This window comes from Ursus maritimus, unplaced genomic scaffold (genome assembly GCF_017311325.1).
Source record: "Ursus maritimus isolate PB19 unplaced genomic scaffold, ASM1731132v1 scaffold_8, whole genome shotgun sequence".
In the NCBI taxonomy this organism is placed as follows: domain Eukaryota; kingdom Metazoa; phylum Chordata; class Mammalia; order Carnivora; family Ursidae; genus Ursus; species Ursus maritimus.
Genome location: NW_024426996.1, coordinates 57,752,164 through 57,775,265, shown reverse-complemented (window position 1 = coordinate 57,775,265; position 23,102 = coordinate 57,752,164). Strand labels below are relative to the sequence as shown.

Below are 23,102 nucleotides of genomic sequence, written 5' to 3'. Positions count from 1 at the left end.
AAGACCCTAGCAATATTCTTGTTTTCTTCTCTCTCATACACACACACACACACACACACACACACTCACTCACACACTCAAACTGAACCGTTTAATAATGACGTTAAAAATTAGTGCATTAATAAATCTAAGCCTTCATAACCCAATGTTTTGAGTAGCATTTCCCAAGCCCAAGAATCAAAGAATTTAAGAAATGAAGCATCAGTACCCTCTGAGTTTAATCCTTTAGTGTCCAATCTATAGGACTCTCCCCACTGAAACCCCGTTGTTGAAGACTTTTGTCCTGGAATCCATTAAAGCGAACCGCACAGCTGTATTTTATACATACTTCCTGTAAAGCCCATATCACAGCTCAGAAGAGCTTTGGTCTGTGTGTCTGACTCTTGCACTACTGAGAACCTTGGGAGTAAAGAAACTCTGTCTCCTTCATTCACAACTCATTCTAACACTTAGAATGTCCTAAGAGACATTTGAGAAATAGATGCATTTCCTTGATTTTATTAAAAATATGCCTTATAAACCAAATATAAGACATAGAGAACACTATTCTCTATTTAATCTTCACTGTTACCCTTTGACTTTGTTTTGCAAATATTTTTCGAGTGGACACTAGGTTCCAAGTATCATTTAGCCTACAGGAAAAAAAAAATGTATGGAGTCCTTGTCCTGTGCAAATTCAGGATTCAGTGGGAAGAAGAACATAACAATTGTAATAGAAAAAAAAATGTGATCATAAATGTATAGAAAGGATATTATGGCAGAGTTAAAAAGCAATGGGTTTACTTTTTGATGGGGGAACACATGAGCATAATCTTTTTGCCTCTTTCCTACTTTAATCTCCTAAAATAACCTCTACACCCCATTCTTCTCACTCTGAATCTTCTATTCACATGCTTATGTATACTTTTTCCCACAAAGATCATTATTTTTTTTTAATTTAGAAAGAATAGTTAAGTGCACTTACCAGTTATTTTCAATTGAGCTTTAATAAAGAATTGTCTAACAATTATTAATGTTTATGTCTCTGTGTGAACAAGAATGTCACTTGGGTTAAAATAATTCTCATTAAATGTGGTGAAACTGAAAATGGCTGTAATAGTCTGTAGTGAGACAAGACAACTCCAAGTTTCTCAAGCCTGCATGGGCTTGTATACCTCTGTGTTTCCTTTGCCCCATTACAGTGTTTCTCTTTCTTTCTGGACAAGTCCTATTCATACATTAATGTCCACAAATATTATCTCTTCCCACAAACTTATGTAACAGCTCCAGGATCCTGCATAAAATGGTAGTCTCTCCTTCTCTTTATAACATTTGGTATGCATCTCGGTCAGAGAATATTTACTGAGAGCCTGTTTTGTTTAAAGCACTGTGCCAGGAACAAAGAGTCATTTCAGCCCCACAGACAGAGCTGTTTTAGGTCAGAATGCAGAGCATAGACTTGCTGGTTATTTACAGCCAGTGTCCATTCTGAATGCCCCATGCCCTCGCTTTACCAGTTTGTTAAATATTTCGAATGTCGCCCTGATACAATGCATAAAGAGCCCCTGGACACTTTCAGACACACCGTTCATGCTTTTCTCCTTGAAACTCTACTCTGGCACCTAGGTGGCAAATTCCTAGATAAGAAGGAAGTTTGGTTTTGTTTCACTTTTTTTCCCTCAGAGGTTCCCCAGAGGAGTGTCAATTCCTATACTGTGAATCCTTCAGGAACTGAAGGACACTTTGGAAAAGGAATTAGGAAATACGTTGACAAGCCCAAAGGAAACTGTGTGGGTGCCTATACCTAGAGTCTTCAGTGCAGACTAACACATTGAAAAATGGAGTCATGGAAAAGCTCGTCCAAATTCGCAAGCCATTTCCTAAGCCTCATCTTTAAGAGCATATGTGACTTTTGAGTCTCAAAGATACAAGACTGCTTGGGAAGAAAGATGGGAGAAGAGAGAAAGTTAGAGTAAGAGAGGGGAGACAGAGACAGAAGAAATGCCTGTAGCTAAAAACTCTGAAATACATGACTTTCATGTATCTCATCTTTCACCAACGTGTGTGGGACAACATTCAAAGTTTTGTTCTCCAGCTTTAAATACCAATAGTGATGGAAATTATAGTCATTAGACTCGACCAGACTCATGTTCCTCTCTCATGTTCTGTGCTTCGAAGCTGAGTGTCGTTCGACACTTACATGACTGTCCTGAGTCTCTCTTTCCACAGACAGTTTTTGCATGAATTCGAGAGAGAACTACTGATTATCAGTCACGTCCTCTGTCCTAGACTTTGAACTCCGAATTATGTTAATTAACTGAATCATCACAACAGTGGTATTGTCTTCATTTTACACTGAGGGAAACTGAGGCTTAGAGCTACTCACTTCGCCTCACTCACCTTCCAGTATTTTCACCTGGGGGGGGTCAGACCGGAGTCTGAGCCGCACACACGTCATTCACGCAGGACCCGGCACATAGTAAGTGCTGTATAAATAGGGTTTTATTAATAACAATTTTGAAATAGACTTATTATGCTCCAGGCACTTTATTGTAAATTACACAGCACAGAAGTGTGACAAAGTGGCAGTTATGCTTTTTTCCTGGCACAAATAATACTTCGTAGGAGTTGATTGATACCTTTTAAGTACCAGACATTTTTTTTTCCCTCCTATTACTTTTTAGAAGAGGAGGAGAAAGCATTGTTTTCTTTACTACTTCTAAGTATCCCAGGCAATCAATACTGGTTTACAAAAACATATTGCTAACTCTTAACTAGATTTGTCAAGTGGAAGAGGGATTTAGTATATTTCCTATAGCTACAGAGCACTCTAAAAAAGGGTGTCATTGTAGTAGAAAGTATTAAAAGTTCAGGTTTTCAGATGCTGTTCTGTGAAGTAGTGAAATTCACTTCATCTCCTTAAGCTTCAGATTCCTCATATGTAAAGTACAGAGTAGGTACAAACACAAATGACACTTCTAGCTGTAAGGTCAGTGGTCCTGTAGTTTGGTAGGTGAAGTCCTGGGAAGAAATAACACATGCTCCTCATTAGGATAATTCAGGTTATCCAAATATAGAATCATCTATTTTTTAAAGTTATCAGATCCACATTATTAGAAATACTCCAAAGAATTCCCTGCTAGAGCTGATTTAGAAGGTACAACTGTGTTGAGTTGAAAGGTGAACTATATTAGCTCTTAAAGAAAGTTTGCTTCTGAGTTTCTTAACTTTCTTGTATAAATTAAATGCATACATAGTCAGAGAAGCCTTCAGAAAGGACTAGCCGAGGTGATATTCAGATTTCTTAATCTGGGGAAACAAAACAAAACAAAACAAAACAACGTTCCCAAGTAGACTGAAACCAAGGCTCCAATTACTCTGCAAATTCTGGCAGCAAAGCAATAAGAAAATAAACCTAAACACCTGCTGTGTGTTTATGTAAATCAAGTTTAGGCAGGATTATTTCTCTAAAATATCCCAGGTAATTGTGACTCAGTAATTCCAGCTTTATCGGTAACTACTGTAAATTTGATCAGTGTTTCGTAAAATGTAGTCCTCGGGCCATCTGCATCAGAATCACTTATTAAAATTGTAGATCTCTGGGCCCCCCAAATTTTGAACCAGACTGTCTCTCTGTCTCTCTCCCTCTCCCTCTCTCCCCCACCCCTCTGTCTCTGTCTCTCTCTTTCTTTGTTGAAACAAGCATCCTTGTCAGCGGTTTTCGAATATTTTTGACCAAGGTGCACAACAAGTGGTACAATTTCGGTCAATATCTCCTTTTAGCGGTGGGCTGGTAGCAGCCCTGTGAATAATTAGTTCTCCATAAAAAGTCAGTGGTGATTAAAACAGTAAGCTGCAAAGTTCATCTGGCTAGTAAAGTATTGAAGTGACTTTATTGTAATTTGTTTAACGTTTATGGAAAATCTAAGAAGCCCCAGTCTCTGTGATAATGCATGTCCTCATATCACTTTTTTAAGATAAAAGAAAAATCTCTTTATAACTAAAATAATTCTCTAATTGTCAGAATTCTTATTATGGAAATGAAAAGTGTTCCAATTTTTCTTTATCTCAATACCAATATTTCATTTGCAGTTGCTAAAATTTGTGGGCTATTATGCCAATTTAACAGAGCGTTTCTTTTGATACGAGTCAGTCAGCCGACTTGGTACAGTTAGCTTTTAATTTTACAGGCATACCTGAGAGATATTGTGGGTTCCAGACCACCGCAGTAAAGCAAGTCAAATTAACTTTTTTGGTTTCCTAGTACATAAAAAAGTATGTTTACACTATAGGTTATTAAGTGTGTAATAGCAGTATGTCTAAAAACAACATGCATACCTTAGTTTGAAAATTCTTTATTGTTAAAAAATGCTAACCATTTTCTGAGCTTTCAGCAACTCATAATCTTTTTGCTGGTGAAGGGTCTTGGAGGGTCTTAGATGTTGAGGGCTGCTGACTGATGAGGGTGGTGGCTGCTGAAGCTTGGGGTGGCTGTGGCCATTTCTCAAAGTAAGACGACAATGAAATCTGCCCCATCATTGACTCTTCCTTTCATGAAAAATTTCTGTGTAGCATGGGGTGCTTTTGGTAGCATTTTACCCCCAGTAGAACTTTTTCTCATAATTGGAGTCGGTCCTCCCAAACCCTGTCCCTGCTTTATCACCTGAGCTTATGTTACTGCATCATCACCCAGAGTAGATTCCATCTCAGCAACTTTCTCTGCTCATCCTCAAGAAGCAGCATCTCATCTGTTGAAGTTTCATCATGAGATTGCAGCCATTCTGTCCCATCTCCAGGCTCCACTTCTCGATCGAGTTCTCTTACTGTTTCCACCACACCTGCAGTCACTTCCTCCACTGAACCCTTGAACCCCTCAACGTCATCCATGAGAGTTAGGATCAACTTCTTCCAAACTCCTGTTGATGTTGATATTTTGATCTACTGCCATGAATCATGAATGTTCTTAATGGCATCTAATCTGATGAATTCTTTCCAGAAAGTTCTCAATTTGCTTTGCCTAGATCCATCGGAGGAATCACTACGTGCAGCAGCTATAGCTACAGAACGTGTTTCTTAAATAATACGACTGGCAACTCAAAATTATTCTGAGATCCATGGGCTACAGAATGGATTTTGTGTTAGTAAGCACGAAAACAATGTTAATCTCACCCATTTCCATCAGAGCTTACAGGTGACCAGAGGCATTGTCAATGAGCAGTAATATTTTCAAAGGAATCTTTTTTTTTTCCCCTGAGCAGTGCATCTCAATAGTGGGCTTAAAATATTCAGTAAACCATCTTGTAAACAAATGTGTTGTCATCCAGGCTTTGTCGTTCTATTTACGGAGCACAGGCAGAGTAGACTTAGCATCGTTCTCAAGGGCTCTAAGATTTTCAGAATGGTAAATGAGCCTTGCCTTCAACCTAAAGTCATCAGCTGCATTAGCCCCTAACAAGAGGGTCAGCCTGTCTCGAAGCCAAGCATTAATTTCTCTTCTCCAGCTGTGGAAGCCCTAGATCAAATCTTCCAATAGGAGGTTGTTTCATCTACATTGAAAATCTGTTGCTCAGTGGAGCCGCCCTCAGGAAGGATCTCGGCTAGGTCTTCTGCAGCTTCTGCATCAGCACCTGCTGCTTCACCTGGCCCTTTCATATTCTAGAGGCAGCTTCTTCTCTGAAACCTCATGAACCAACCTCTGCTAGTTTCAGACTTTTCTTCTGCAGCTTCTTCACCTTTCTCAGCCTTCACAGAATTGAAGAGTTAGGGCCTTGCTCTGGATTGAGCTCTGTCTTAAGGGAATGTTGTGGCTGACTTGATCTACCCAGACCACTCAGACTTTCTCCATATCAACAAAAAGGCTGTTTTGCTTTCTTATCATTCATGTGTTCACTGGAGTAGCATTTTTAATTTCCTTCAAGAACTTTTCCTTTGCATTCACAACTCAGTTAACTGGTGCAAGAGGCCTAGCTTTCAACCTGTCTTGGCCTTGACATGTCTCCCTTACTAAGCTTAATCATTTCTAGCTTTTGATTTAAAGTGAGAGATGTGTGAGTCTTCCCTCTTCCTTTTCACTTGAATACTTAGAAACCATCGTAGGGTTATTAACTGGCCTAATTTCCATATTGTTGCATCTCGGGGAATAGGGAGGCCTGAGAAGAGGGAGAAGGATAGGGAAATGGCCTGTCAATCAGAACACACACATCTATTGATTACTTTTACCATCTTATATGGACATGGTTCATGGCGTTCCCAAAACAGTTTTAATAGTAACATCAAAAATCAGTGATCACAGGGGCGCCTGGGTGGCTTGGTCGTTAAGCGTCTGCCTTCAGCCCAGGGCGTGATCCCGGAGTCCTGGGATCGAGTCCCACGTCAGGCTCCTCTGCTGGGAGCCTGCTTCTTACTCTCCCACTCCCCCTGCTTGTGTTGCCTCTCTCACTGGCTGCCTCTCTCTCTGTAAAATAAACTAAATAAAATCTTTAAAAAAGGAAAAGATCACTGATCACAGATCATAGTAACAAATTTGATAATAAGGTAAAACTTTGAAATATTGGAAGAATTACCAGAATGGTGACACAGAGACACAAAGTGAGCAATGCTGTTAGAAAAATGGCGCCAATAAACTTGCTTAATGCAGGGTTGCCACAAATCCTTAATTTGTAAAAAATGCAGGACCTGTGAAGTGCAGTAAATAGACGCACAAGCAGACAAGGTGCGCCTGCACTGGTTTTATTTGGGTATTTTTTTTATGCTTTGCATGTAGGTTTTTTTCCTCCCACAGAGGTTATTTCCATTCTAAGTCTCTCCCACAGTTAAGATGGTGATTATAGGAGGTAAACAGCGGGAGGCCACTGTTATCTAGAAAGTAAAGAAGTTGTGTGACCTATCAAAGTCCCTTCCAAAGGTAAAAGTCAGGGACTTAGTTTATGAAGTAGGTATATTCAACAGGTCTTCCAAGGAGCACATGACTCTTATAAAGATGAGGTAATCAAAACTATTATAATGCCCAGCCTATTTTTAATGTAGTTGTCCCCTACAGCCCAAATTATCTCTAAAACTCTATTACACATCCCAAATCTTATTTTGCTCATAAAATCACTGGACTCACCCACAGCCTCCCACACCCAAAGCCTTATACCACCTAGCATGACATATAATTACTTAGGCATAATCAGGCCTGGTCTATCTCATCTGTGCTCCACCCCACCCCACCCCACCCCAACCCACAGAGTTGGACTCACTTGACAGCATAAACTCACACTTCTTTACAAATGAACTAATTCTAAAATGTACCTCTCACCGCCTTGTTTGCTATTGGGTTTATTTCCTCCTAGTATAGACAGTTTCATTCTTACAAATATTTCTTGGAACACTTGCTAGATGAGAAATCAATACTCAGTGTTACTAAGAGATGTGAGGAAACGATAGATATCTTTGCTGACCTCTCAAAAGATGACATGGTTGAGAAAATAAGACATCCAGAAACAAATTCCCTAAAATACATGGGAGTGTATTGCTGGACCCAAATGAAACTGATAGTAAATTTGCTATTAAGTGACCAAGTGTATAATAGAGACAAAAATCTAAAGGATGGCAGGAGTAGAGAGAGATGGTGGGAAATGCCATAACCCTGGAGCTCCAAAATCAATGGTCACTGGATAGCTGAAGGGTTGAATGGAAGGTACTCAAAGAGGGAGCATAAGCAGAGTTTGGGAAATGCTGTGACATGTTTGGGAATAAGAGGGGAGATTGGTTTGGAGAGAGTATTATTTGGGGAGATGAGTTTAATGATGAGAAAAATGTGTTAAGATTAAAACATAGACCCCCTTCACAGATAGATCAAGAGGTTTAACTTTGAGTCTGATGAAGGATTGCCTGCAGTTCTCAAAGAGAAAACTACCTTATTGGGATTTTAGGCAGATTGTTTTAGTAGTGTTGCCAAAAGAAAAAAAAAATCATAATTGACGCTTGAAGAGGGAGAAAAAAGTTGAATGCACTAAATGAGAGAATGGTGATGGTAATAGCAGCAGGGTAGTGGGCACAAGGAGGCAAGTACGGGGCAACCTGCACTAGACAAGATTTATCAGGACACCTGTGGTACCAGAGGTCAGATCTCCAGTTGCTTCCTCTTCCTCCTCCCCCCACCGCCTTTTCTTTTTTTTTTTTCTTAAAGCTTAGTCCATATCCCCTTGTCTCTAGTTTATACTTGAGGGTGGACATTTTAGTGGTTTCTATTATAATCTCAATTTTGCTTTGGAAAAATTACCCAAATGGATTGAGTTAATTTCCCTCTAAGGAAAAAAAATATATATAACCTGAAATTTGCTGGAAAATATTGCTTCTTGCCTTTTTGTGAATTTACCTCTGTCGCTTAGAAAAAGCAAGGCTTGCTGGATCTCTAGCACAAGAGCACTGGAGAAGAATGTGTGTGGGGGTGGAAGGTGCAAACTTGTAGCAGATACCCCTGCCACTTAGCCCAGGTGGCCTCGAGAATTGCACTGAAGAGAAAGCGCTCTAGATGCCTTCTTGTTTCTCATGCCAAGTCCTAAATTCAGGTGTCTGTGGATGAAATCTGATCATTGCACTTTTCCTTTCTTTCTTTGTTTTTTAAATGTGAGCTTCTCTCTTGGATTACTGGAAATAATACTTTGGGTCATCTAGGGAGGAAAATAAAACAGAAATTCTCCATAAAGACTTAGTTTTTTCTTACTGAATATGAAAGGTTTTTTTTTTTTTTTAATTCAAGCCTTCTTTATTTCATAGCCAATGTTAGATATTTAAGGAATTAAATTGTCTTAAAAAAATAAATTGTCTTAATGCTTTCACCATGTAAGCCTCCCATTTTCCTTGATAATGATAAGAAGTTGCGGAAGCTGTCATGGGGCTTGACTAACTAGAAACTACGAGCTGTGTGTTGGCTAAGTAAAAAGATTAATCTTTCCCTCAATCTAATTTCTGATAATTAACCAAAATATCCAGGAGTGCCAAGACAAATTAAGCAGGCGAGTTAGTATTTTACAACCTCCTTTGGAAAGGATAGCCCCACTCAGAAGTCTCTGTAGTCAGGCCATATTTAATGTAAGCAAACATCTAAAAAATGCTGGAGTATCACTCCATGTTAATGATATTTTTGTGGGGGCTATTTTGGAGACAGAGCTGTTGCCCCGGGTGGGGGGTGGGCAGTAAGCTGGAGGGAATTAGTAACAGCTACAAAAGAAAGAGTCCCTTTATTTAGTTGGCTTCTGTATCTCTCATAGTCTTTCTCACTCTTAATAGCGTAAGTTCAGCACATCGATGATATCTGTCTGGGAAGAAGCGTCAGGGCAAGGGGGCAGCTGCACGGCACTTCTATGGCCCGTGAAGGTCTGACTTTGGCGCTGTCAGCCGGCATCACTGTCAGCAGAGAGATTGCATGGTGCAGTCAATCCTCAGAGAAGTCGCCAGACAAAGCAATACTTTTCAAATCCATTCTGGTTTTCCCTTTCATTCACCCTCCCTCCCCCACCCCACCCCCCCAGGAAATGGGGAAGGCTTACATTTCATTTAACGCCGATTGCCTCAAACCACTCCGAGGTTGGCTTATAAAACAGCCATGAAAAAGATTCCAGGAGAGGACATATCCCTTTGGAATGCTCTTAAAAAATGAGTAATAACTGTATATTCGAGATTATTAAAGTCCTTTTTCTCCATGATTGCTAATAAAAATTTAGGCCCTTTCTTTCCAAAGGGTAAATCACTGTTATCTAAGAATACCTTTACTCATACAACCCCCCCCCCCATATTCTCTGCGTTTTCCTATAGCCCAGGAAGCGTGATCAACGGCAGACTTTCTTTGGAGATAATATTACCTGTGCCCGTTTGTTTTATGTTTTTAAGGTACACGTATTTTACACAACAAGATGATGTTAGTTTTCCCAATTTGTCTTTTTCATTCATTCGTTTCATTCATTCATTCATTTTTAGCTACTGAACATTTTTCATACTCTGATAACAGCTTAGAATTGATTTGTTTTTCGTGTTACAATAGTGAAAGATGCCTTTTGACCTGCCTGAAACTGCAATTATCTTAAAATTTATCAAGGCTTATTGTCTGTAAATGTTAAAGCTGCCCCCATCCTCCACCTCATTGAGTGTATTTACCAGATAGGAACTTCAGGGCTTCCTAGGCAGTGCTTGGGTCTCTGGCCACAGACTCCTTGCAGCATTTCCATTAGTCTTTCAATCCCTTTCAGCCCTGGTAAATCCCTTACCTGCTCAGGTGAGCATTTGGCTTACTTTGAAAAAATTTACAACCCTCAGAATGTGGTTATTCATAAATGCCCGTCACTTCACAATTAGGATTTCCCTGGTTGACAAATGCAAATCACAATTTCAGTGGGTTTAATATCTAAAGTTTCCAAAAATTAACCTCTTAAATCACAGATGGATTTGTAGTACCTCCAGGAGGATTTATATCTACTTTCAATATAAAATGCTTAAAGAAGAGCCGGTCAATAAAATTCTATGGAAAAATGTTTGGTTGCCATTGACAAGGTCCTATTGCCGATTTCTAATCTCGTCCTTGGAATTAGAACAAAACTCATTGTTTTTTTGTTTTTTTTTCAAAGATTTTATTTATTTATTTGACAGAGAGGGAGACAGCCAGCGAGAGAGGGAACACAAGCAGGGGGAGTGGGAGAGGAAGAAGCAGGCTCCCAGCCGAGGAGCCTGATGTGGGGCTCGATCCCAGGACTCTGGGATCACGCCCTGAGCTGAAGGCAGACACTTAACAACTGAGCCACCCAGGCGCCCCAAAAGTCATTGTTAAGTAAAAGAAAAATGATTATAAATTTTGGTTTCCAAGGTCAGTAAGTAAGAATTGTTTTATTTCATAAAGAATAATGAATAGCTCATCTGGAAACTGAGTAATTAAACTAAACTAATTTACTAAATTTAGTTTCATAAGTAATAGCAAGTTATTTCAATCCATGCTGTTTATTTGTAAACAGTCATTGCCAATGAAAATGTATCGTTATTTTACTTCTATCTGGATAAATTTAATTTTAAAGACCTCAATCTCATTAAACAGACAATATTGATAAATAAGCAGGCACTTATATTTTCTTTTAAAATCCTCCTGTATACGCAGATCTGAAAAAAGTCCTAGCAATATTTCGGTCAGTTTTCGTATTTGTAAAAGTTAGAACATCCAGATTCGTTAACACTAGATTCTTTTCTCTTTGTCACCTTTGCATTTGTCCTAAATTTTCTTAGGCCCTCTCTTAGTTTTCTTCTGCCCCCAGCCCCCCTTCCCCAGATGATCTGACCCACTGCTATCTGTGCAGTCCTCAGTTAGGTGTTTTGAAGTCAGGGTAGGACCTGTCTCATCTCTCAATGGAAGACTTTCTTCTGGAGATAAGACTTTTCTTCTTCCCCTCTCTCCTTGCCTCCCATATCTGGATGGAGTGTGTGTGTGTGTGTGTGTGTGTGTGTGTGTGTGTGTGTGTAAAACAGGACTTGTATTTCAGCCAGCTTTGGAATATGATTGTATAAGAGATAAGAGATATCACCAAACACAAACCTTCAGCACTGTGTTGTTTTCAGAAATTCTCTATCTGAATTCCACTTCAGGATTCAGTTACTCATTCTGTCTTTTCCTCATTACAGTGAGAAGCAGGGAGGGTTCACAGAGGCCTGTGGCTCTTTATCATGCAGGCTAAATTCTGGGTTTCTCCTCCTTCCCTGATCTCTCAGTACCTCTGGCAGGTCATCTAATCTCGTGCTTTTAATGTGGTAAGAACTTTGAACAATTGTCTTTTCCCTCTTAAAGACCCATCTTGGCCATTTTGAAATGAATATTATTTGGTACTTAAATAATATGGTTGTGACCATTGCACATATATGGATGTAGACATGCATGTGCTCTATCTTCGTATAAATCTAAAACTTTCTAGCTCATTATTTTTCTTGCATGCCCTGAATTTTCTTTGCTGGTTGGCCATATTTTATGAACATCATCTGAGGGTCATTATAATGTTGCACTGAACTAAATGTTGTCTGTATGGCCCAATTTATAGTAGGGACATTCTTTTAAAAATCTGAATTTATAGGTTCTGACTTTCTTTTCCTATGAATATATAAGAAAACGTCTTTTAAATTTATCAACAGCTATTAGTACCCAGGAGAACTGGTTTTCAATTCTGACTCAGCCTCCAGAATGTTTATGACCTTGGGTAACAGACTTCCCCTTTCTGAGCCTTAATTCCTCATCTGTAAAAAGAAATGGCTATAGATCACTGATTATTTTCCAGATATCTTTCCTATACCACATTCCATGGTAAGAATTATTTCAAACCTCAACAGTAGAATCTTGGCATTTAGTTTGACAGTCGATACAACCCTGATGTCAGAAGACTGTAAACATTTTATTTATGAAAATATTCTTGTATTGAGGGGCCCCTGGATGGCTCAGTTGGTTAAGCGTCTGCTTTCAGCTCCAGATCCTGATCCCAGGGTCCTGGGACCTGGGACAGAGTCCCGTGTCAGGCTCCCTCTCCCTGTGCCTGCTGCTCCCTCTGCTTGTGTTCTCTCTCTCTCTCTCTCTGTCAAATAAATAAATGAAATCTTAAAAAAAAAAAAAAGTCTTGTATTGAAAAGTGCTGTGATTTAGTGGGAAATAATGATTTGATTCAAATTTACCTATGTTCAAATCTTAGCTATGTGATCTCAGGCAAGTTATTTAAACTTTCTGAGGTTTGATTTCATTATTTGCCAAAAAAATTGGAATAATAATACGTTCAAAATTGCTATGAGAGTTAAAAGTACCAACGAGATTATACATATCTGGCATTCAATATCTGCCACTCAATAATGTCCATATACTTTTTTTGCTTTAGCAATATCTGTAATAAAACACATCAATAATCAATATACTGCATGTGCATGGTTGTCAAAAATTCAAGATATTTTGTTCACTTTTTGATAAATAATAAGGACTCAGTTTTCACTGAAATTAAGTAAATGGATGAAAAGCCAGTCTTAAATATAAGAAAGAGAAATTATTATCTCTGGATATTAAATAAATAATTTCATTATTAAACAAAACCACAAAACGAATTATGTCTAATATTTGTGACTCTTCCATTTTTATGGGTGAGGAAATATTCGTGCATCATCAAATAGTTTGAATGAATGATCCCTTAAAAAGTATTTTGACATGACCTGAAATTAAAGCTGAACCTTTGGCAGATAATTTGCTTAATCCTTTTGCTGAATAACAAAATGTTAAAAATGAGAATAGATCATGAGATGACCAATGTTACAAACTTCAGTACTGGTTGACGATCGCAATGAGAGGTCAAAAATGCTTTGACTTTTGTAATATACTGTAATCTGATCATAGAAAATTTGTTCTCTTCCAACTGCACTAGGAACTTTTCTCACTCTCAAACAATACTCTTCTGGCACGTACAGTATAGCAGGGGAATATTGTACGATCTGGAATTCCAGTCTTGATTTTATTCTCATTGCCTAATATTGTTACTTACTTCTCACTTTGATATGTTGTCCAATTAGTTGGAAAGGCCCTTAAAGTCGGGCACTATTTTGTTACCTTTGTCTCTCTCCCAATATCTAATCACAAGGATGCATAAAATAAATTATGTTCTTCATTACTTGTTGGACCAGATTTTTCAGTAGTGGATGTTCATTGCACACAGACGGCTTCTTCTATTACCTTCCAACAAGTTTTTATTCACAACCCTCAGTCTGATGATGTTGATTTTCCTATACACGGATATGGCATCACTGACCCCACCCTGAGAACAGGTTGGGACATTGTTATAAAAGAGAATTGTTGCCACAGTGATGTTAACAGTTTGAACAACCGTGTACCTCCTTTGTTTGAACTATTAGACCAATAGTGTTAACAGTTTTCAGGAATAAGGGTCCCTCTGATTTCTTTGTTTCCTCATACAGAGGCTGAAGATGCTTCTGGCTTTGAGATAATATAGGGTGTTAATATTCACTTAACACCTTGTGAGTCTCATGTAAAATAACATTAGGTTAAAAATATTCAACATGACTATTTACACTAGAGCTTTCTAGTAACAAAATACATATTTTCCTAAGTATCAGACTAATAATTCAGACATGCTTATCTGAAACTCACAAGATTATTATTAAAACTGAGATATTATAACTAGTGTAGTTTTTTTCCTTCTTTCTTTCTTTCTTTCTTTCTTGCTTGCTTGCTTGCTTTCTTTCTTTCTCTTTCTTTTCTTTTTCCTTTTTTTTTTTTCTGAGAAGAGTATATTCAGCTACTAGGGACAAACATGGGATTTCTTTCCATGCTTCACAAAGTTTTGTCTAGACAATAGATAGTGACAGATGTAAAAGAAGCCAAACATGAACGTTAAGAATTTTTCCTAATTTCAATGTTCATATTGTGTTTTCTCCAATGAATTCTGAAGAGATGAAAACACAAGGCTTGTAAAGGAAAAATGAATGAGGTATCATGCTCACCCAGATACAAGTGATTCAGTCATTGTTGATGAGGGGAAAAATTTTTTTTATAATTGCTTATTAGTTAAAATTGCTAATTTTTTTATGTCTAAATGTTCCCTCAAGTTTTTCAACAACTCTTAAATATTTAAAAATGGAATTAATTTTGATTAATTTTGTATAGACTAAATATAAATTCCAGGGGAATATACATTTACCTGTGATTTTGTTTGTTTATAATCATGAAAGATTAGAAGAACAGTAGAGTTCCAGTGGCTGGAACAAATTCATCCTCCTCCCTACCTCATTTTCCTATTTGTAGATTATGATTACTATCATCATCAACTACCAAGATCAATAATTTATTTGTGAAGCATTTTAAAACCACCCTAAAATGTTGTATCATTTGAAGGCTTTATTAAGTTTATTGACAGTAGATTATTGTTAGGAAACATATTTCATTTTTGGATGCCTAGATTTATGACAGATTTAGTTACAAGGGAAATGAATTTGATGGATAACACAGGAGGCTTTGAGCTGCATGAAAAAAATACCACAATTTTTCATAATATTACTGTCTCACATTGAACTATCTGCTGCCTTGCTGCCCAAGGTTGAAGCAAATATTTTATTAGAAATCAGATCAATTTTAGACAATAAAAAGCCCATCTTCTATCACTGAATAAAGGACAAGCTCCTCAAAGATCCTCTTTTAAATTAATAGAATATATCAGTTTATGTATTATAATACAGCATCCAAGAATAATAAAGGATTCAGTCTTCACCCTTCTTAACCTTGACCCTTTCTATGAAGACTTCTGATGCCAGTGCCTATCTGATATGGAAAATGCTTTGTGCTCTATGTCACTGAGGTTTTCTTTCTTTCTTTCTTTCTTTTTTTTTTTTTAATGTTAACTCTCATTCAAAATTTGCCCAGCATAGAGATAGTGAGAATTCATATATTTTGCGCTTTAAAGTGCCAGTCACCTTTGAGGGCCAGGCTCTGTTCTGCTTCTATTGCTGGTGCATGGATAGAGGGGTACTGGAGCAAAGGGGAGTGTGCAGAGGAAAAATTGGGGAGGCAGTAGAGTCATTCTCTGCTTCTTTTCTCCCTTTCAAGAGCATCTCTCCTTAGGAGTCTTCATAAGCCTCTCCAGCAAACTGCCCCACCTACAATTTCTCTCCCAGTTTCTGCTCACATGTCTCCTTCATCTCCCTTTTCCTGGCAGGTCCGCCTTACACTCTGGTGTTTTCTCTCAGGAGAGCCTCCCGTACTTTCTCCCCCAGCCAAGACAGAACCCTGGTGCCATTCAAGCCTGACACTGAAGTTTGATTTGATCTTCTGATTGAAACCATCATTTCATCACAGACTTCTAATTCTGGAATCCCTTTTCAGATTTTCTCCTCTTCAAATTGATTAGCAAAATGACCCCTAATCCCTCTGTTCTATGTTATGTGTAAGATGCCACGAGGATGTCAGCATTTCTGGTTTTTTTTTCCAGCTACTTTACTGACCTCACTCACATTTGACAGTAACTTCTCCATCTGCTCTTCTTCAGTCATCTCTTCTGCTGTCTTTCACATCTCCAGGGTAGGACAAATGCTTGAGTCTAGTTCTTATAGCGTCTAGAACATTCCTCCCTCTACGCTTATCCAGACATCTCTTGTCTCTTACTAGGACCAAGAGGGTAGTTGTAGAGGCCCCTTTTGTAGCTTTACCTTTGTCTTTGACTACTTCTACCCAAGAAGTCAAGTTGCACTTACACTGGCCAAATTACTTGGAAAAAAAAGGATTATAGCAGTTATTGTATACACACACATATCTGTATGTATGCATGTATATTTTTCTCTCTCTCTTCATCTGTCTAATCTATAATTTAGTTTTCTTTTCAATGGAAAAAGAAAAGAATTAACGATTTATTTTAAACTATGCTTTGTATGAACCTAAGTATGCTTTGTAGTCACTGGACAAAGATGAAAATTAATCTCCAAATATTTAAGGGGTGGTGATAATTTGTTTTAAAGTCAGTGCATAGGCTACCATCAAACCTTCAAATCAACTATACTATTTGTTTCATAAAGAGATAATTTAACTTATGGAACGGAAAAAAAAAAAACACCTGTCTGTTTTCACTGATTGCCATCAAAAATCCTCACTGAATTTACATTTTTCAAAATAAAAGGAAAGCAAACTTACCAGGATTAAACCTTTAAACAAATTGCATAACAGGAAACATTTCTTACTCAGAAAAATACTGTCGTACATTTGCTTGATCATTGATAGCTTCATTTCTCATCAGTTTTTTATTGCAAGCAATGTAGGTGAGATTTCTTAACCCCTAAAATGTTAACATATTTTTGTTTCTAAATGTACGTATCTATGTGACCTAATCCAATCAAGTGGCCATAATCAGTATGCATTTCTTGTAGAATGGAAACATAAATGACATTTTGAAACATTTTAATTGCATGTTCAGAAGTGCTAGTGGATATGCCAAAGTGAGAATAAGATCTTGAAACTAATTAATGTGGCTTCATTTTTCAAGAGCACTAGAGCTGTTACAAATACTAATAATAGCATTGTAACAGTATATTTCCGTTTGTCTGTTGATATTCAGTGCTGTCATAGTGCCCCACACCACTGAGTCGAAGAAAGTCTTTGTGTGCATTTAACCAAAAGCATCCCACTTGCTCTGTAGTAAATTCATGAGACCGCCTATACGACGGCTTCTTACAGTAGCAAGCAATGATCTTACCCTAGTATGTATGGTGCTGAGATTGATGGACTTGAAGAAACAATTATGTTCATTGTTTACAGAGCTGGAGGATTATGGGAACCAGTAAAACACACTCTAAGTTCAAATACATTAATAAATAATAATATATGAAATTCAAAAAGTAATCACATGACTATTCTTTGAGGGAGGTAAAGATGAACTGAGGGAAGGGATCAATATGCAGAGGTTAGTTTTAATATAGAGTCTTGTGTTATAAATAGAGACTATACTGAAACAGAAAAGTCTTCTAAATGGCATAGTTGCATGAAGGTGGCCTTCATTTCTCGCCTATAAACATCTAGGGCCTTTACCAGTGGAGTGTTGGCCTACCACTGCCATTGTGAGAACATATGAAAAGAGTACTGGATTAGGAATTCTGGATTTGATCTTGAATCTTCCATTTCTTGGACATATATACAAAGCACGCACCATAGCACCTCCCACAAAACAAATCTTCATCCATTCTCAGTTGGTTTTCCTTCGGCTTACTCAATCTCGTATTGAAATTCACATAATTCCCCATTCTTGGAAATTGTAGACCTGTGATTGAATCCTGGCTCTGCTGTAGGATGTGTGGCCCTGATCAAAGCATTGACTTTTTCGGCTTCAGTGTTCTCATTTGCAAGACGAAAGTTTGAGCTATCTAATCTTAAATAGTCTGCTACCTTTTCATCTAATTTTTATTTCTTCTGTTTAGTTTTTAAATAACACATGGATGTACTACTGTCTTCCTATCCTTCAACAAACTACAATGGTTTTCAATGCAACATGTCATCATCCAAGAATGTACTAATTATCGTGACCTTCTTAACCCAAAGCTTAGTCCTATGCGAAAATCATCTTGAAAAACTTCATGATTTCCACTTGGAATAGTTAAGAGATTTGAGATGGGTATTTTTAATCTTTCTAAAAACAAGGAAAATTGAATTCACATATTGAGTTCTTCTTTAAAAGCTGAAATTTCCCTTCTATTATTAATAATTTCGATTGAGTTGTAGACATCTAAGTTTCAGTTTTGTTTGGCCTGCAGTGGATTTCTCCTTGTCTTCTAAATGACAGCTACTGATTACATTAATATTCAGATCTCTGCCCTGTCTTCCCAAAAGGTCAATTTTAGTCTTTTTAAAAAAATTGTCTTCATATTCCTGAGAATAGAATTATTATTATTTCCCACAAAAATGGTTGGTAGCTATGAGGGTCTTAGGTAAAGCATTCAAACAAAAAAACTTATTTCCATCTTAGATCATCAAATGATTCACAGTTATATTGATATTGTAGAAAATCAAAACCTGTGAGAAATGTATAGACAATCCTTATTCACTTGCCTCTGTGAATAAATAGATAAAGAAGCAAACAAATAAATAACTTTTTAATATCATTATGAAGAAATGGTTGAACAATGACAAAGGTGATCTTTGAACAATTAAAATTTTATTATCTAAAATTTAAAATTATTCTAATATAGCCAAAATGCATTTGAGAATATCTTAGTTTTGGGGTATAATATTCCATAATACATTGTGATATTTCACACCTACATGGAAATTACAATTTCATAGGTTGTAGATTAGAGAGACTAACTTCGCCTTTCTGATTTTGCCTTGAACAAAGCTAATCAACATTGTTCTTTCAAACTCCAAAATCTTCCTCTTTTCCAACTCACAGGGAAAAGCAAGCAAACAAAAAACAATAGCAATAATAACAAAACTTAATCCAAGGATAAAATTCTTTCATTAATAAGTGAAAGTAATACTCATTATTTTGCCTGCTTACCCACCTGAATATTATGTAATAACTTACAGATCACTTGAAAGCTAGAAGTTAGAAGATGATAAACAATATCTATTTTGTCCCAAGTTTCCACTTGAAAATCCTTTCTTTTTAGCTTACTTATTTCTGATATGTCTTTTCTGTAAGGACACCTGGCTAGTACCTCAAATGTCTCCAATTATAGATGTCAAATTAGCTCCATGAACCTCATTTAGTAGCTATAAAATGTTATAGATACTATTTATAGTATCTCTGGGAGATTTTGTCATTAGCATTTCTCAAATTATGTTACATAGTTTAAAATTATGAGAATGGCTCATAAAATGGCATTTTCTTTCTTTTCCAAATACACACATGAGATTAAAAGATAAAATAAATTTGAATACTTTCAATTATTTTGTTTTTTAGAAATATCTCAAAGCAAAGTAGTACCATAAGAACATGTTTTAGTTTAAATATTAGAGTATGAAACAACAAAGTAAAATATCAGGGCATAGTTATATACTAATGACCTAGAAAATACTTCTCATATTAGGGCAATTTAGGAGTGTATGCCAGGGAAGAAAGAACATAATGCCCCTACATACATTAGGGAATACTTAATTTCTAGGGAAGACATTATATTGCAAGTGATGGCCATTCACTAAGTCACTGCCAGGATGAAACTGAGCTAAAATAAAGCAGGAATATGAACTATTTTAAAGGACAGATTTTTCAGCTTTGAAAACATGTTATTCCTGGGAAAGCACACAGACATGAATTGCACAAAAATACCCATTCATAAAAATTTTGTGTTTCCTCCAGTTTGGCCATATGAATTACCACACAAGAAAGGAATATTTAAACATTAGTCACTGTGATAAGCAGATGGAAATTTCATGAAAATACCCTGTGATAAAAGGAGGAATGCATTTTTTGGAAATCACATTAATTTGGCATGTTTATGCCCATAAGTATATCAAAGCCCCTATATGTTCCTACATGGTGAAATATTGAGAATAATTAGACTCAAAATATTATGTGGTAGATAGATGATAGATAGATAGATAGATAGATAGATAGATAGATGGATAGATGATAGAATTATCACCTACATACTCTGAGTTGTCACCTACATACTCTGGGTTATAAATAGCTGTAAACACTATAGTCTGAATTAAATTTAAACAGAATTCTCAGAATATGAGAAACCCAACATTTTCCATATGCACTGTCATATTCCATTCTTTTTCTAATATTCATTTTTCATTAGCATTTATTACATAGGCCTTGAGATTTTTTTGAAAATATAAATATATTTAATTTTGATATTTGTGAACTATTTATCACTTAATTTACCATCAAGGCCTACTTAATTTTGTTTAAGACCCTGAATTAATTTAAATCCCGCCTCTTTTACTTTTGATATGCAAATATTTTTACTTTGACGTTGTAGCAATACAAATTGAAGTTTGCAACATGAACCACTAATGCTAATTTGATTACTTCTGTATTAGTGTTGAGTGCTACAAAAATAGCAAGATATTGTTTAAAAAATGAAACTGGGAATGGAAGAACTCTTTCTCTGCAGGCCCTCTGCAATGATGGTAGTATTAATGCATGTACATTAATGCTTGATGATTCTCATAGAGCAATGAACGCAATTTTAAAGGCAAAAAAATTTAGGATTTTTAGAAAACCTGACAACTTGATTTTTTTTTTAAATTTGAGTTCATCGAAAAGTCCTCACTTTACTTTTGAATAGCTCAGAGAGTTTACATCTATTTAAAATATTTATTGCAGATGATTTAGAACATGATTTATTTTTAACAGTAAAGATGTTTTTCTAATATAGTGAAGACTAGGTGCCTGAAATGTGAATTTAATACTTTATGGATGGAAGTGAACCAGGTTTTCTTTAAAAAGAATTCTTTTAGAAAGAATGAACTGATGATTGATCTATTTATCTATTTAGTAAAGTGGAGGGGATTTCTAATGACTTGTAACAAAAAGGATGATATCACTATCTGGTTGCAACCTAGGCTAGATATATATAAGTCTGCCTAAAAACTGTTGAAAAACAATTTTCTCCCTCTTTTTAACATAGCACTTGAAAATGGTATCTCACCAAGTTGGGAAAAAATAGATGTACATTTTCTGTAAGATATTCCAACGCTAGAGCTGCAGTAATATCTGCCACCTGTAGTGTGCCTGCAGCATGCATGTTGCTTGTCTGTTTATCGATGTCTGTGTAGTGTTTGTCTGTAATTTGCACTATGCCTGAAAGTCTCTGTGCTCGTTAACCTTTTACAGGTGCCGCACCATTCCAAGGAGCTGCAGGTACTAAAAGAATGGGCAGTACTTACACAGGCAATGCACAGCACATGTATCAGTTCCAATCTGTCCTCATGCCTAGCCCCTGACAATGTTCTGGAGACCACTCAATGAGTTAGATATTTGTGACCAAGTTAAGGATGTAAAACAGAGGACTATCTAATAACTGAATGAGGCCTATGTTGTATATTCCCAACATATTACCAATCAACTTGCCAAAAAAAAAAAAAAAAGATTTAATATAAAAAGAGAGGAAAGGGATTGAGAAATAATGGATCAATCATTACTTTATCAAATCCTCACAAATATGCTATGTGATTTTTTTAAAAAGAGTCTCGGTAATATATGTAGTATATAAACATATAATGCTGGAGTAATTATATTAATGTTGATGGATAGAGATTAATAGGCTAACAGATGATAAACAAAGGTAATTACATAAAGGATTAAGTATTGAAGGTTCTTTGGCGCATTCTGTTTATAATTGTAATAGAATTTTTGTGTAATGTAGTCAATTAAACAAGATCAAGCATTAGGCATTATTCCACACTTGTGGAAATTCACAGTTTGTGTACCCAAGGAGGAAAAATGTTTGCAGTGATAACCTCAAAGTAGTAGGGCAATGTTTATACACACACACACACACACACACACACACACACACAGACACAGACACACACACACACTGTAGAAATGTTTTCAACATAACAACCTTAGCAGAGAATCTCTTCTAGTATGCTATGGTTTTGACATAAACATTCTTAACCTCCATGTGTTAAAAAAAAAAAGAAAGAAAGAAAAGATTCTCACTCATCTTAACCAATGCCTCCAAAAAACCAATTTTTTTTGAAATAGACACAATTCCTTTTTTGAAATTTCTTTTACAAATGTTTTCTTTTTATATACTATACAATGTTTTTTAAAAATGTAAGTCAAATACCTTGCATTAAAGCCTTATTAAGTGGGTATTATATAGACTTCAGCAAACCAAATGTGAAATTCAAAGGCCTTATTAGAGTTGATGAATGTTACTGAGATGATCAAAATCATTAATGCTGTTCAAAATAATGATGCCACAGATACCAGTCTTTATCACTGAAACCATTTTCAACAACTAAAGGTGGAACAAAGCATAACATGAGCCTACTTCCACTTAATGGGTTCACAATCTAAATTACCATCTTGCTCAACCTCCCATTTTAAAAATGCAAACTCTTTTATAAGTCATTTTCAGAAATTGTTAAGCATAATAATCTCATCCCCTTGTTTTCGTAATGGGCATAAAATAATTATCTAAAATTCTTTACATATGTAATGAAAATTGGGGCTAGGTAGAGTAAGGAAAGAAGCCTTCCTATTTACCTCACTTTAAACAAAGAGATTTTTATCGATGTAAATGCTCATTGCATTGTTCATCTCTGCATCTCGTTCTCACTTCACACTCTTTCAGTTCAGATGTCACGTTTTTCCAAAAGCTGTGTTGAAACTCTTCCTCTTCCCACGTAATGCGGAAGCACTCAAGTCACCAATGAAATGTGTGTCCTCAAACTACGTCTCCTAAATACACTGTTGGCTGATGTTCAAAGAGCCCCAGTCCTCACCCTTCAGTCTTAAAGTCAGATCCTATTTTGCCAACTTCATCTTCATTTAAACAGACAACTTGTCGACTGGATCTTGTTAAAGATAATGTGAAAATGACAAACTGTTTGTCTTCTTCCAAAGTGCATAGTTGTAAGAGGGGAAGGAGGACAGATTGAGTATGTGTGTTGGCGTGGGGGGGGG

General features: G+C 36.6%; 1 protein-coding gene and 1 pseudogene across 1 annotated transcript in view; one reads left to right on the top strand and one right to left on the bottom strand.

The window, feature by feature from the left end:
- The window catches only part of PCDH7 (protocadherin 7), a 403,732-nt gene that overhangs the window by 228,957 nt on the left and 151,673 nt on the right, over positions 1 to 23,102 (top strand). The gene's annotated exons all lie outside the window — the stretch shown is intronic.
- The window catches only part of LOC121101517, a 22,501-nt pseudogene continuing 3,764 nt past the window's right edge, over positions 4,366 to 23,102 (bottom strand).